Raw genomic sequence first — 16,187 nt, forward strand, 5'->3', positions numbered from 1 at the left:
TATTATGATATGTGTATGTTGACTGTGTTTAATGGTCTAAACACTATATGTATGTTACCATGAATTATTACTAGGAATTTGTATGTTTTTCAATCTATTTTTTAATAAAATTCCTTGCTTCATCCTAGTGCTCTTTTGCTGGCCAGTGCTTCATATAAAGTCCCACTCCCCTCTGTTAAACACACTCCCCTTTTCAATGTATATGGGATGGATATTCATGATCTTCCCAGATCATGATATCATTTAAAGCCCCTAGGGATGAAAATACACGACCTTACCAGGTCATGGCTTCCTGAAAGTCCCTATCCCCCCAAAACTTTTCTTTTTTATTGAACCACTTTAATGTGCTACTCCTTGACCTACTCCTTTGTTGCCTTGGTGGTATGTTTTGGTTCATTGTCATGCTGGAAGACCCATCTTCAGTGTTCTGGCTGAGGGAAGAAGGTCATCATCCAATATTTTACAATACATGGCCACGTCCATTAGCCCTTCAATGTGGCAAAGTCGGCCTGTACATTTAGCAGAAAAACAGCCCCAAAGTATAATGACCTCCATGCTTGACTGTAGGGATGGTGTTCTTGGGGTCATAGTCAGCATTTTTCATCCTCAAAACACGGCGAGTCCAGTTAATGCCAAAGCGCTCAATTTTGGTCTCAACTGACCACAGCACTTTCTCCCAATCCTTCTCCGAAGAATTTAGATGTTCATTGGCAAACTTCAGATGGGCCTGTACACATGCCTTCTTGAGGAGGGGGACTTTGCAGGCACTGCCGGATTCCAATCCATGATGGCGTATTGTGTTACCAATGGTTTGTTTTGTGACTGTGGCCCCAACTGCCTTGACATCATTCACAGGCTCCTTCCGTGTAGTTCTATGCTGATCCCTCACTTTTCTCATGATCATCCTTACCCCATCAGGTGAAGTCTTGCATGGAGCTCCAGACTAAGGGCGATTGATGGTCATTTTGCATTTCTTCCATTTGCAAATAATCACCCCAACAGTTGTCACCTTCACACCAAGCTGCTTGGCGATGGTCCTCAACCCTGTCCTCAGGGCCCGCTAACAGGCCAGGTTTGCAAGATAACTGAAATACATCACAGGTGATAACATTTTCTGCTCAGTGATTGCCGTATTCTAGTCTGCGTCTCCCCAAGATAATACATAAAACCTGGCCTGTTAGTGGTCCTTGAAGACAGGGTTGATGACCACTGTTGTAACCCATTCCAGCCTTGTGCAGGTCTACAACCTTGTCCCTGACGTCCTTTAACAGCTCTTTGGTCTTGCCCAAGATGGTGAGATTTGAATGGAAGAAATTCTGTGGACAGGTGTCTTTTACACATATAATGAGATGTCAATTTAAAGAGGAAGTAAACCCTAATGGGTTTACTTCCTCTTTCATTCCCTGCAAAGGCAAAGCATAATGGACTACTATGCATCGCATAGTAGTCCATTATGTGTCACTTACCTGACACAGGAGCCAGCGATGTCACTGCTGTCCCCTGTAGTCAGGCGCATCGATCTTCTCGGTGGGGTCTCACAGCTCCGCCGCTGTCATTCGGCGAGGCCGCGATTACGTCACTCCCGCGCATAAGCAAGGGGAGCCGACACGTGTGGCATCTTTGTCGTTGACGATGCCACGCTCAGTGCGCCTGCGCACCGCTGTCTACGGCGCATGTGCCGTAGACAGCGATGCCTGTCTTCGGGCAAATATCTCCTAAACCGTATAGGTTTAGCAGATATTTCGTGGACCTACAGGTAAGCATTAATCTAGGCTTACCTGTAGGTCAAAGTGTGTTGTAAGGGTTTACAACCACTTTAAGAAGGTGTTCCTAATGACAGGACTAATCTGTGTACCACATGAGCACATACTATTAGCCAGAATTGTTGGTTGGGTATCAAATACCTATTTTACTCTCCGAATGTATTTTTTCTAAGTTATTGGTTGATATTCTGTCTCTATCATTTTGAATACACCTATGATAAAAAATATAGATCCTCCATTTCTTTGTAAGTAGGCAAACTTAGAAAATCTGCAGGGGATCAAATACTTTATTACAGCAATGTAAAAAAAACTCAAAAGAGGAAAGACGTTTTAACAACACTATTAAAATAGGAAGTCATATAAATGTTTCAGTTCACCCTTTTGTATTTACCATACTGAAACTATGATGTGACTGCTTATTTTAAAGTGGTTGTAAACCCTTATGCCCCGTACACATGGTCGGAATTTGACAGAAAAAGTCAGATGGGAGCTTTTCATTGTATATTCCAACCATGTGTATAAGGTCTACCTGTAGCTACCCCGGATATCTCCTAAACCTGCGCGGTTTAGGATATATTCCCTGTATCTGCATGTGCTGACGTCATCGTCACATTCGCACTGAAGCAATGGCACATACGCTCCATTTGCTTCAGTGTCCGTGCAGTTACTGGCGGCTCCCACGTGCATGCGCAGGAGTGACGTCAGATACCCAGCAGTAATGGGGAGTAATGTCGCCGGCCGGTGCCGTTCAGGTGAGTATTACATAATGAGCTAGTATGCTATGCATACTAGTTCATTATGCCTTTGTCTTGCAGGTCTTTTTTTTTCCCCATGTGGGTTTACAACCACTTTAATAGCGTTGTTAAAATGTCTTTCCTCTTTTGTTTTTTTTACATATACTATAATACATTTTTTTTTTTTTATCTCTACATATTTTCACTTATTTGCATTATTTCCTGGGTATTGTATACAGATACTCCTTGTTTAATGACCACTCTGACTTACGACCAGCTCTCCTGACCAATGCACTGTACATCATTGTATTGTACAGTAGAGAATTGTGGTTTATATTTTTGTGTTGTGTACTTATGCAAATTAAAACATTGAGTTGGCATTGTGTTTAGACCTTTGTTTCAAACTACAGTACAGTAGTTAAGAATGCTTAAAATATCGATTACTTGTGGCAATTCGTTTAACAATCTGGTCGCTGGAAGGGAAACCTAAGTGAGGAGAGCCTGTAGTCCCAATTTCCTCCCATACCCCTTTATGGATTTTTTGTACTGCATTATAGGGGTATAAACCCCCATTTTTGGGTTCATGAACCTATCTCCATTGTTTGGATAAAATAATTAATTTTCCCCACGGTACAGCACCCTACTGGCCCCTCCCACAGCCAGGATCTGTCTGCACTGAATGTAGAAGTACAGAGACCCGGGGCTGATAGAGTCCAAATTAAAATGCAAAAGTTTGCATAGCATGTTAAAGAGGATGAGAAGGAGGAACCAGAGACAGCAAAATATAAAAAAAACTGGCACACTGCCTGCATCTGGGGCCACTCAGCTGCACTTCTCTCACCTTAGGATGAGCAGATGTGTGCGTACAGCCGCTGCATCCTCAGACGTTAAAGCAGTTGTACAGTCTCATGGTTTTTCACCTTAATGCATTCTATGCTGAAAGGTGAAAAACCTTCTGTGCTGCAGCTGCCCCCTAGATCCCCCTTTTTCTTACTTGAACCCAATTGTTCAAGTGGCGATTGAAAGCCCAGCAGCTTCAAATGCTGTCTCGGGTCCTCATTGGATAGATTGATAGCAGCAAGAGCCATTGGCTCCCGCTGTCATCAACTCCAATGACACAGGAGCAAGGGGGAGGTGGGGCCGAGTCCTGCTGTCTGTGTCAATGGACGCAGCAGCAGGACTCGTGAGTGCGCCCGCATGGGTGCCCCCAGGGAATGCGGCTCTCCATGGGGGCACCCAATGAAGAGGACTAGCCAGGAGCGCCGACGGGCACCCCAGGAGGAGGAGGATCAGGGTTGCTCTGTGCAGGGCTCTGGCCTTGCAGACTAGGCCGAAGCCTCACCTAAAAACTCCTGCCCACAGCTTCTAAGGACTGGCACAGTGTCAGCACCAGTTCTGGTGAAAAAAAAAAACAATTTGCTGAAAATTTGAATCGATTTGACCTCTCAACTCAATTCAAATTGATTTATTCCCCAGCCCTATCTCCAACCCTGCAAACAGGTTCACCCTGTACAGACACTGTATTAAATCTTCTATCAGTGTTCATGGTCGGGTGCGCCTGTCATACTGAAGGGGAGTAGAGGAAAAGCATAATGATCCATTTATAAATAAAATCCACAAAAATATGGAACAGCAAAAATGTCAAATACAAGTCACACCAAGAATGGCTGTGCGCTCCGAGGGTAAAAGGATTTATAAAGCAGTCCATGTGACTTTCACTGGTGGTGAAACAATCATTGTCACAGAAAAGCCATTCACCTGGAAGATTCACCTGCAGGGGACGTTTGTCAGATTCATTTCTTCATAACCCCCACCCCCCAGACTGGGAGAATACACAGGCTGCAGGCGAGAGGTGCACAGATCCTGCCTGTCAGGTTCAGGAGATAAAGATCTCAGTATGACAACAAGGACGATGAACTTCCTCATTGACCCTGGGCAGGCTGAGCGCGGCCTGTGAGCCGTACGACCATCTGTGACACCGACACCATCAACAATCAGCGGGATGACGTAATGTGCCAAACACAGAAAACAGCAGCCCGTCGTCACGGGAGGGACAGGGACACCAGAGACCTTCCTCAGCTGAATATTACTGCTAAATGAGAGATCTGCAGCACGACTCCTAATTAAAGTCGTTTTATTTTCCTTTCTAGCGCCTGCGGGGCATGATGTGATTTCTGATTAGTTTGCCAGCACATTTCTAAAAGGTAGATGCAGTGTCAGCCGTGTGCCCGTCGCCCCCGCAGTTCTGATCATCAATCGCAATGTCACATTGGAGCACAAAGACATGGACACCCCGGTCTGTGAAAGTTTACCTCCCGCAACGTTCCTGAAAACATCATGTGCGCAAAGGTGCCAACAACAGTGTGTGATGGTTGCCACTGGCACAGCTTACCATTGTGGGAGGGGCAGAGACAATTACTGCAAGAAATCTCCCCATTGTGGGAGGGGCAGAGAATCTACTGCTGGGATTTTCACATTGTGGGAGGAGCAGAGACACAAACTATTGCAGAGACATCTTATCGTTGTGGGATGAGCAGCGATACAATGTACAGTGCTTTGAAAAAGTATTCACCCCCCCCCCCCCCCTGAAATTTTCAATACTTTGTAGAACCCCCTTTCTCTGCAATTACAGCTCCAAGTCTTTTTGGGGATGTCTCTACCAGATTTGCACACCTACAGAGTGACATTTTTGCCCATTCTTCATTAATGAATAGCTCAAGCTCTGTCAGATTGGATGGAGAGCATCTGAACAGCAATTTTCAAGTTTTGCCACAGATTCTCAAATTGGATTTAGGTCTAGACCTGGAGTGGGCCATTCTAAGCCCCTGTACACACGGTCGGAGATTCTGCCAACCAAATCCGTTGGATTTTGTCCGTCGGATTTAGTCCGACGGATTGTGTCCGAAACTGTTGCTTACACACGGTCGGACTAAGTTGTCGAAAAATCCGATCTTTCAGAACGTGATGACGTAATTTCATTACGATGGGACTACATTCAGGCTAGTAGCCAATAGCTTTGATGTAGGAATTTGATCTGAGCATGCGTGGCACTTGGTCCGATCAAAATTCGCTACACATGATCGGAGTATGTCCGATTGGCCCAGTTGGTCAGGAAATATTTCCAACATGTTGGAAAATTGGGTCCGACGGATATTTGGACGGAATCAGTCCGATGCATACCACACACAGTCGGATTATCCGACGACACGGTCCGATAGGACACATTCCGACGGATTCTCCGACCGTGTGTACAAGGGCTAACACATGAATATGCTTTGATCTAAACCATTCCATTGTAGCTCTGGCTGTATATTTGGGGTTGTTGTTGTTCTGCTGGAAGGTGAACCTCTGCCCCAGTCTCAAGTCTTTTGCAGACTCTAATGCCACGTACATGACCGGACTTTCTGGCAGACTAGGTCCGACGGTCTTATCGACGGACTTTCATCAGAGTTCCAACAGACTTTGACACGCAATCACACCAAAGTCTGACAGATTGGACCATGATGACGCACGGCCGGACTAGAATAAGGAAGTTCATAGCTAATAGCTGCCCTAGCGTTGGTTTTCGTCCGTCGGACTAGCATACAGAAGAACGGATTTTTCAACCAGACTCGAGTCCATAGGAAAGATTTGAAACATGTTCTAAATCGAAAGTACGTCTGAATTTTGCGACAGCAAAAGGTCCGATGAAGCCCATACACAATTGAATTGTCTGACGGATTTGTTTCCCGTCGGACCTTTGCTGTCAAAGTCCAGCCGTGCGTACACAGCATAACAGGTGTTCGTATAAGATTGCCCTGTATTTGGCTCCATCCATCTTGCCAACAACTGACCAGCTTCCCTGTCCCCACTGAAGAAAAGCATCCCCACAACATGCTGCTGCCACCACCATGTTTCACAGTGGGGATGGTGTGTTTAGGGCGATATGCAGTGTTAGTTTTCCACCACACAGAGTTTTGTGGTCTCATCTGACCAGATCACCTTCTTCCACATGTTTTCTGTGCGCCCCACATGGCTTCTTGCAAAGGGATTTCTTATGGCTTTCTTCTTGCCACTCTTCCATAAAGGTCAGATTTGTGGAGAACACGACTAATAGTTGTCCTGTGGACAGATTCTCCCACCTGGGCTGTGGATATCTGCAGCTCCTCCAGAGTTCCCATGGGCCTCTTGGCTGCTTCTCTGATTAATGCTCTCCTTGTCCAGCCTGCCAGGTTAGGTGGATGGTCATGTCTTGGTAGATTTGCAGTTGTGCCATACTCTTTCCGTTTTCAGAGCATGGATTAAGATGTTCAAAGCTTGTTTTTTTGGTTTTGTTTTTTTAAATAACCTAACCCCGTTTAAAACTTCTCCACAACTTTATCCCTGACCCGTCTGGTGTGTTTCTTAGAGGAATTGAAGAGAAGGGACTTTTCAGGCATATTGTATGGATTGTTAAAAAAGTAAATGTTTATTTATTACAAATCATTAAAGTGTAAGTTCACATTAACAGAAAAAGCTGTAAGGTGACCTTACACAGGACCCCCTCCTCACCCACCACCCTGCCCCCAAGCTGCAGCGTGGCGATCTCCCCCTCTGAGCCCTGCTATCCCTGCCTCACCGGTACATGGCTTAGAATTTCCCTCTGCATTCTCTCTACTTTTTCCCCACTGACGGGGCAGGCTAAGCAGGATTTAATTGGTCGGCATTGCCCACTGTGATCAATTGGAATGCTCCAAAACATCCCGAGATTAAGCCAAGGGGATTGCTACGCCCCGGTCCGGTGAGGCAGGGCTCATAACAGGAGATTGCCACGCTATAGGTCAGTGGGGGTCCTGTGTAAGTTCACCTTCCAGATTTCTCTGTAAAGGTGAACTTACCCTTTAATGAAAAAGACTAGGACAACAATAAAAAAAACAACATTTACAAAAGTGAATGCGATTTTAAAACACGTCTCAGTGACCAACCAAACAGTCCAGAGTTCAACCTGAACCTACAATGACTGGGTTGGTAGGTTACAAAAAGCTCCTAAGACTTAAACAAACCCCTAAGAGGTAACACATATGTATACATACAAGATGACCTAATCATTCGTCATACAGTGATCACATATGGAGGGGTTAGTAAAGGCAAACCAAAATAAATCAATTCTACTTCAGTGTTCAGAAAATGCATTCAAAGTTGCTTGACTAGTTTCGTGCTCTGGATGCGCATCTTCTGGAGCTATATAAATATATGTGGAAAAAAGAAAAGTATAACTTTGTCACTGAGGTGAGGCGGGCGGGAACTTCACAGGGGGGCCCGGTCATATGAGGCAGCTATGGAGGAAAAAGGATAGAAATAGAACCCTTTACAGATTACAAAAGGTAGGTAGTCTCTTTCAGAGATTTACCTGACAGATGTTTCACTGAGTGTGTGTAATAACATTTTTATAATAAATTTATATATAAAGTGCTCCGTGAGATGTTCAAAGCTTGGAATAATTTATATATATATATATATATATATATATATATATATATATATATATATATATATATATATATATATATATATATATATATATATATATATATATATATATATATATATATATATATATATATATATATATATATATATATATACACACATATACATATATACACACACATACACACACACACACACACACACACACACACACACACACACCATGATGCTGACACCACCATGTTTCACAGTGGGGATTGGTGTGTTCAGGGTGATGTGCACTTAGTTTTCCGCCATACATAGCGTTTTGTGGTCTCATCTGACCAGAGCACCTTCTTCCACATGTTTGCTGTGTCCTCGCACATGGCTTCTCGCAAACGGGACTTCTTATGGCTTTCTTCTTGCCACTCTTCCATAAAGGCCATATTTGTGGATTGTACGACTAATAGTTGTCCTGTGGACAGATTCTCCCACCTGAGCTGTGGATCTCTGCAGCTCCTCCGAAGTTACCATGGACCTCTTGGCTGCTTCTCGGATGAATGCTCTCCTTGCCCGGCCTGTCAGTTTAAGTGGATGGTCATTTCCATTTTCAGATCATGGCTTGAGAGGTTCAAAGCTTGATATATATATTTTTTTAAATAACCTAACTCCGTTTTAAACTTCTCCACAACTTTATCCCTGACCTGTCTGATGTGTTCCTTGGCTTTCATGATGCTGTTTGTTCACTAAGGCAGGCCATACATGGGTCGAAATTCAAAATAATTATTTTTTTCGAAAATCTTATCTAACAATTTTGGTTTGTATTTACCATTAGTGGGCTGTAGTGCAGCAATCAAATTTGAGCAAATTGGACATGTTGGAAATTTATTGAAAAACAAACAATTTCCGAATAAATGATGGGCGAATCGTGTGAGAAATGTTCTCTAACAAACCTCTGAGGGCTTCACAGAACAGCTGTATTTATACAGAGATTAAATTACACACAGGTAATTAGGTGACTTCTGAAGGCAATTGGTTCCACTAGATTTTAGTTAGGGGTCTCAGAGTAAAGTAGGCCGAATACAAATGTATGACACACTTTTCAGATATTTGTAAAAAAAAAAAAAATTTGAAAAACATTTATCGTTTTCCTCCCATTTCACAATGTTGTGCCTCTCTGTGTTGGTGTATCACATAAAATCCCAAAGAAACACATTTAAAGTGGTTATAAACCCTTACAGACCAGTTTATGCTACAGGTGAGCCTATACAGACATACCCCACTTATAAGTACACAATGGGACCACAGCATGTATGTAAAACAAAAATGTACTTAACCACCTCAATACCAGGCACGTAAACACCTTCCTGCCCAGACTAATTTTGAGCTTTCAGCGCTGTCGCACTTTGAATGACAATTGCGCGGTCATGCTACACTGTACCCAAATAAATTATTTTTTCCCACAAATAGAGCTTTCTTTTAGTGGTATTTGATCATCTCTACAGTTTTTATTTTTTGCTAAATAAAAAAAGACCGAAAGATTTGGAAAAAAAAAGTTTTTTTGTTTCAGTTTCAAAACTTTGTAAATAAGTGCACTGACGGGCACTGATAAGGCGGTACTGATGGACACTGATAGGTGGCACAAATTGGCACTGATAGCTGGACCGGATTGGCACTGATAGGCGGCACAGACGGGCACTGATAGGCGGCACAGACGGGCACTGATAGGCGGCACAGACGGGCACTGATAGGCGGCACAGACGGGCACTGATAGGCGGCACAGACGGGCACTGATAGGCGGCACAGACGGGCACTGATAGGCGGCATTGTATTGTTTTGTACTGATGTATGCCGATCAGTGCCAAACAATAATGCATGCCAATCAGTGATGCCCATTGTGGGCACTGATTGGCATCCTTGGTGGTCTAGGGTGGCATACCTGGTGCTGGGCATCCCTGGTTGTCCAGAGTGGGCATCCTCGGCGGGGCTGCGCTGATAATCAGCACAGACCCCCCCGTCAGAGGAGCAGCCGATGGGCTCTCCTCTCCTCGCGTCTGACAGACGCAAATGCAGTCAGACTGCAGCGGCTCAAAATCCTGAGGACGTCATATGACGCCCAGTCAGGATTTTGAAACCACTTTGCAGCTGTCATTTGCCTATAGGGCGGGCGGCAAGTGGTTAAAATGAAGCAATACCGTTTTCCACTTCTGGGGTGTCAGGGGCTGTAGTGGGGGTCAGTGATTGTAGAGGTGGGGGGAGGGTCAGGGGCTGTAGAAGGGCAGCAAGGACTGTAGTGGGGGGGGGGGGTCAGGGAGTGAATGGCACAGATGTAGTTAGTGTTATCTTGGCATATAGCCGACTAACAGTTAGTAGAGCGCGTTTCCAAGTATCCGTGCACGGATTACTCAGCTGCAGCTTTAGCTTGCGAGCCACTTTACATACACTCGCGAGCATGTCCGTACTCGCGAGTGTAGGTAAAGTGAGTGTCTGTAAAGCGGGGTATGCCTATAAGGCTTACCTGTAGCTACCCAGGATCACTCCTAAACCTGCACAGTTTAGGAGAAATCCCCTGCATTTAATGTACATGCGCACTGAAGCAACGGCGCGTTGCCATTGCCGGCAGCTCCCGCTGTGACGTCATCGCGGTTCACAGCATAGTGCATACTTAGCTCATTATGCCTTTGTCTTAAAGTTGTTTTTTATTTTCAAAAGTGGGTTTACCTTTTTGGTTGTAACATGAGAAAATGTGGAAATTATCAAGGGTTACTGGTAAAGGCCACTGTGTACTGGGGGGGGGGGGGGGAGTGATAAACATTATGGTGTTTGAGAGGAGGCAAAGCATTTAGAGGAGGGACACGGATGTATTGCACTGTGTAAAAGGAGAGGGGCAGCAATATGTGGCAATTTGTATTGGATTGGGGGGTGACTGATATATTTCTGCTCAGGAGACAAGATGGCACAGATACAGTTGTGCTCAGAAGTTTGCATACCCTGGCAGAAATTGTGAAATTTTGGCATTAAATATTGAAAATATGACTGATCATACCAAAAAAACTGTCTTTTATTTAAGGATAGCAATCACATGCAGCCATTATCACATTTTTTTGGATCCTTTTTAAATCATCACAGAAATCACCCAAATGGCCCTGATAAAAAGTTTACATACCCTGGAATATTTGGTCTTGGTACAGACACAGAAGGTGGCACACAAAGCTTAAAATCGCAATTAAAAAGGATAATTTCCCACATTTGCAGCTTTTTAAATCACAATTAGTGTCTGTGTATAAATAGTCAATGAGTTTGTTAGCTCTCACATGGATGCACTAGGAAGGCTAGACACTGAGCCACGAGGAGGTAGAAAAGAACCATCAAAAGACCTGTGTAACAAGGTAATGAAACTTTACAAAGATTAAATGGATATAAAAAGATATCCAAAGACTTGAATCTGTCAGTCAGTACTGTTCAATCACTTAAAGTGGGGTACCCCCTAAAAAAAAAAAAATTTAAAAAGTCAGCAGCTACAAATACTGCAGCTGCTGGCTTTTAATAATCGGACACTTACCTGCCCCAGGGTCCAGCGATGCGGGGGAACGAAGCCCACCCCCCCTCGCTCCCCGCTCCGCTCGCGGCGCCGTCATGCATACTGTGGGCACCCGGCTGTGGCTTCACAGCCGGGCACCCACTGCGCATGCGCGAGCGGCGCAGGGCGCCGTGATACGCTGTACAGTCACCTGGGACACATGACAGGTCCCAGGTGAATGTGCGGCGCGAGGGGAAGTGATGTCACCAGCCCGGGCAATGAAGAAGGCAGACTACGAGGGACCCCCTAGCAACCGGTATTTAGAGGTGAGTAAAAAATTTTTTTTTTGCCAATTATTTTTTTTTGATTTTTTTTTAAGAATTTTAAGTAGTTTTATTTTTTTGGTGGCAACACCACTTTAAGAGGTGGAGAATTTGGGGTGTCTCTTGATACCAAGCCAAGGTCAGGTAGATCAAGAAAGATTTCAGCCACAGGAACTGTTTGGGATACAAAGAAAAACCCCACAGGTAACCTCAGGGGGAATACAGGCTGCTCTGGAAGAAGATGGTGTGGTTGTTTTTAAAGGAACACAATACAATGATATTTGAACAAAAAAGAGCTGCATGGTCAAGCCTTTACTGGAAAAGTTCCACAAAAAAGCCCGGGTACAATATGCTCAACACCTTGACATGCCTCATTGGGCTTTTTCTGGCATTGGCACAGTAAAGGCTTCCTTCTGGCAGCTCAACCATGCAGCTCTTTTTTATTCACTTTTCGTATTGTGCTCCTTAAAAACAAACCACACCGTCTTTTTCCAGAGCACCCTGTATTCCTCCTGAGGTTACCTGTGGGGTTTTTCTTTGTATCCTGATTAGTTCCTGTGGCTGAAATATTTCTTGATCTACCTGACCTTGGCTTGGTATCAAGAGACACCCACATTTTCCATTTCTTATTAAGTGATTGAACAGTAATGACAGATTCAAGGCTTTGGATATCTTTTTATATCCATTTCATTACCTTGTTACGCAGGTCTTTTGACTGTTATTTTCTACCTCCTCATGGCTCAGCCTCTAGCCTTGGTGCATCCAAGAGCTAACAAACTCATTGACTATTTATACGCAGACACTAATTGCGATTTAAAAAGCCACAAATGTGGGAAATTAACATTTTAACCCGTGAGTGCCAACTTCTGTACCAAGGCCAAACACTCGGGGGTATGTAAACTTTATCAAGGCCATGTGGGCGATTTCTGTCTGATTTAAAAAGGAGTAAAAAAAATGTGATAATAAATGGCTTCATGTGATCACTATCCTTAAACAAAAAAAGACAGTTTTTTGGCATGATCAGTCACATTTTCAATATTAATGCCAAAATTTCTGCCAGGGTATGCAAACTTTTGATCACAACTGTATATGGCATAGTGTATGGATGGGGCAACACATATATAGCACTGCGTACAGGAGGTGGCAGAAACAGATATGGGGCACTGAAATATGGCACTGTGTATAGAGGAGAGACACCGATATATGGCACCGAGTATGGAGGAGGGACACTAATATTTAGCACTAGATTTCAGGTGGAGAGAAACAAACATGGAACTGTGCACAGGGGAGCACTGACACAGCATGGTGTATGGGAGGGTGGCACTAATCTAGAACACTGTATGGAAGGGGGGGGCACCCATCTAGAACACTGTATAGAAGAGGGGGGGACACCCATCTAGAACACTGTATGGAAGAGGGGGGGGGGGGGAGACACCCATCTAGAACACTGTATGGAAGGGGGGGGGGACACCCATCTGGAAAACTGTATGTAAGAGGGGGGGGGACACCCATCTGGAAAACTGTATGGAAGAGGGGGGGGGGGACACCCATCTGGAAAACTGTATGGAAGAGGGGGGGGGGGACACCCATCTAGAACACTGGACGGGGGGGAGACACCCATCTAGAACACTGGACGGGGGGGGAGACACCCATCTAGAACACTGGACGGGGGGGGGAACCACCCATCTAGAACACTGGACGGGGGGGGGAGACACCCATCTAGAACACTGGACGGGGGGGGGAGACACCCATCTAGAACACTGGACGGGGGGGGGGGGACACCCATCTAGAACACTGGACGGGGGGGGGGGGACACCGATCTAGAACACTGGACGGGGGGGGGGGGGGGGAGACACCCATCTAGAACACTGGACGGGGGGGGGGGGGGGGGAGACACCCATCTAGAACACTGGACGGGGGGGGGGGGAGACACCCATCTAGAACACTGGACGGGGGGGGGGGGAGACACCCATCTAGAACACTGGACGGGGGGGGGGAGACACCCATCTAGAACACTGGACGGGGGGGGGGAGACACCCATCTAGAACACTGGACGGGGGGGGGGGGGGAGAGACACCCATCTAGAACACTGGACGGGGGGGGGGGGGGGGAGACACCCATCTAGAACACTGGACGGGGGGGGGGGGAGACACCCACCTAGAACACTGGACGGGGGGGGGGGGGAGACACCCATCTAGAACACTGGACGGGGGGGGGGGGGGGGGGGGAGACACCCATCTAGAACACTGGACGGGGGGGGGGGGGGGGGGGGAGACACCCATCTAGAACACTAGACGGGGGGGGGGGGGAGACACCCATCTAGAACACTAGACGGGGGGGGAGACACCCATCTAGAACACTGGACGGGGGGGGGGAGACACCCATCTAGAACACTGGACGGGGGGGGGAGACACCCATCTAGAACACTGGACGGGGGGGGGGAAGACACCCATCTAGAACACTGGACGGGGGGGGGAGACACCCATCTAGAACACTGGACGGGGGGGGGAGACACCCATCTAGAACACTGGACGGGGGGGGGAGACACCCATCTAGAACACTGGACGGGGGGGGGAGACACCCATCTAGAACACTGGACGGGGGGGGGAGACACCCATCTAGAACACTGGACGGGGGGGGGGGGGGAGACACCCATCTAGAACACTGGACGGGGGGGGGGAGACACCCATCTAGAACACTGGACGGGGGGGGGGGGGGGAGACACCCATCTAGAACACTGGACGGGGGGGGGGGAGACACCCATCTAGAACACTGGACGGGGGGGGAGACACCCATCTAGAACACTGGACGGGGGGGGGGGGGAGACACCCATCTAGAACACTGGACGGGGGGGGGGGGGAGACACCCATCTAGAACACTGGACGGGGGGGGGGGGGAGACACCCATCTAGAACACTGGACGGGGGGGGGGGGAGACACCCATCTAGAACACTGGACGGGGGGGGAGACACCCATCTAGAACACTGGAGGGGGGGGAGACACCCATCTAGAACACTGGAGGGGGGGGAGACACCCATCTAGAACACTGGACGGGGGGGGGAGACACCCATCTAGAACACTGGACGGGGGGGGGAGACACCCATCTAGAACACTGGACGGGGGGGGGAGACACCCATCTAGAACACTGGAGGGGGGGGGAGACACCCATCTAGAACACTGGAGGGGGGGGGAGACACCCATCTAGAACACTGGAGGGGGGGAGAGACACCCATCTAGAACACTGGAGGGGGGGAGAGACACCCATCTAGAACACTGGAGGGGGGGAGAGACACCCATCTAGAACACTGGAGGGGGGGAGAGACACCCATCTAGAACACTGGAGGGGGGGAGAGACACCCATCTAGAACACTGGAGGGGGGGAGAGACACCCATCTAGAACACTGGAGGGGGGGGGGAAGACACCCATCTAGAACACTGGAGGGGGGGGAAGACACCCATCTAGAACACTGGAGGGGGGGGGAAGACACCCATCTAGAACACTGCGTGTGGAGGGGGGGGAGACACCGATCTAGAACACTGTGTGTGGAGGGGGGGGAGACACCGATCTAGAACACTGCGCATGGAGGGGGGAGACACCGATCTAGAACACTGCGTGTGGAGGGGGGGAGACACTGATCTAGAACACTGTCTATAGGGGGGCCAATGATGTAGAACACTGTCTATAGAGGGGGGGCACACTGATGTAGAACACTGTGCATAGAGGGGGGACACTGATGTAGAACACTGTGTATAGAGGGGGGGACACTGATGTAGAACACTGTGTATAGAGGGGGGGACACTGATGTAGAACACTGTGTATAGAGGGGGGGACACTGATGTAGAACACTGTGTATAGAGGGGGGGACACTGATGTAGAACACTGTGTATAGAGGGGGGGACACTGATGTAGAACACTGTGTATAGAGGGGGGGACACTGATGTAGAACACTGTGTATAGAGGGGGGACACTGATGTAGAACACTGTGTATAGAGGGGGGGGACACTGATGTAGAACACTGTGTATAGAGGGGGGGGGACACTGATGTAGAACACTGTGTATAGAGGGGGGGGACACTGATGTAGAACACTGTGTATAGAGGGGGGGGACACTGATGTAGAACACTGTGTATAGAGGGGGGGGACACTGATGTAGAACATTGTGTATAGAGGGGGGGGACACTGATGTAGAACACTGTGTATAGAGGGGGGGACACTGATGTAGAACACTGTGTATAGAGGGGGGGGGACACTGATGTAGAACACTGTGTATAGAGGGGGGGGGACACTGATGTAGAACACTGTGTATAGAGGGGGGGGACACTGATGTAGAATACTGTGTATAGAGGGGGGGGGGACACTGATGTAGAACACTGTGCATAGAGGGGGGGACACTGATGTAGAACACTGTGTATAGAGGGGGG

The 16,187-nt window shown here is 47.2% G+C and overlaps 1 protein-coding gene across 1 annotated transcript in view; it reads right to left on the reverse strand.

Annotated features, from left to right (window-relative positions):
- The window catches only part of SORL1 (sortilin related receptor 1), a 155,031-nt gene that overhangs the window by 137,992 nt on the left and 852 nt on the right, over positions 1–16,187 (reverse strand). The gene's annotated exons all lie outside the window — the stretch shown is intronic.

Source organism: Lithobates pipiens, unplaced genomic scaffold (genome assembly GCF_037356315.1).
Source record: "Lithobates pipiens isolate NorthernLeopardFrog02 unplaced genomic scaffold, aLitPip1_a1.2 Scaffold_27, whole genome shotgun sequence".
Lineage (NCBI taxonomy): Eukaryota > Metazoa > Chordata > Amphibia > Anura > Ranidae > Lithobates > Lithobates pipiens.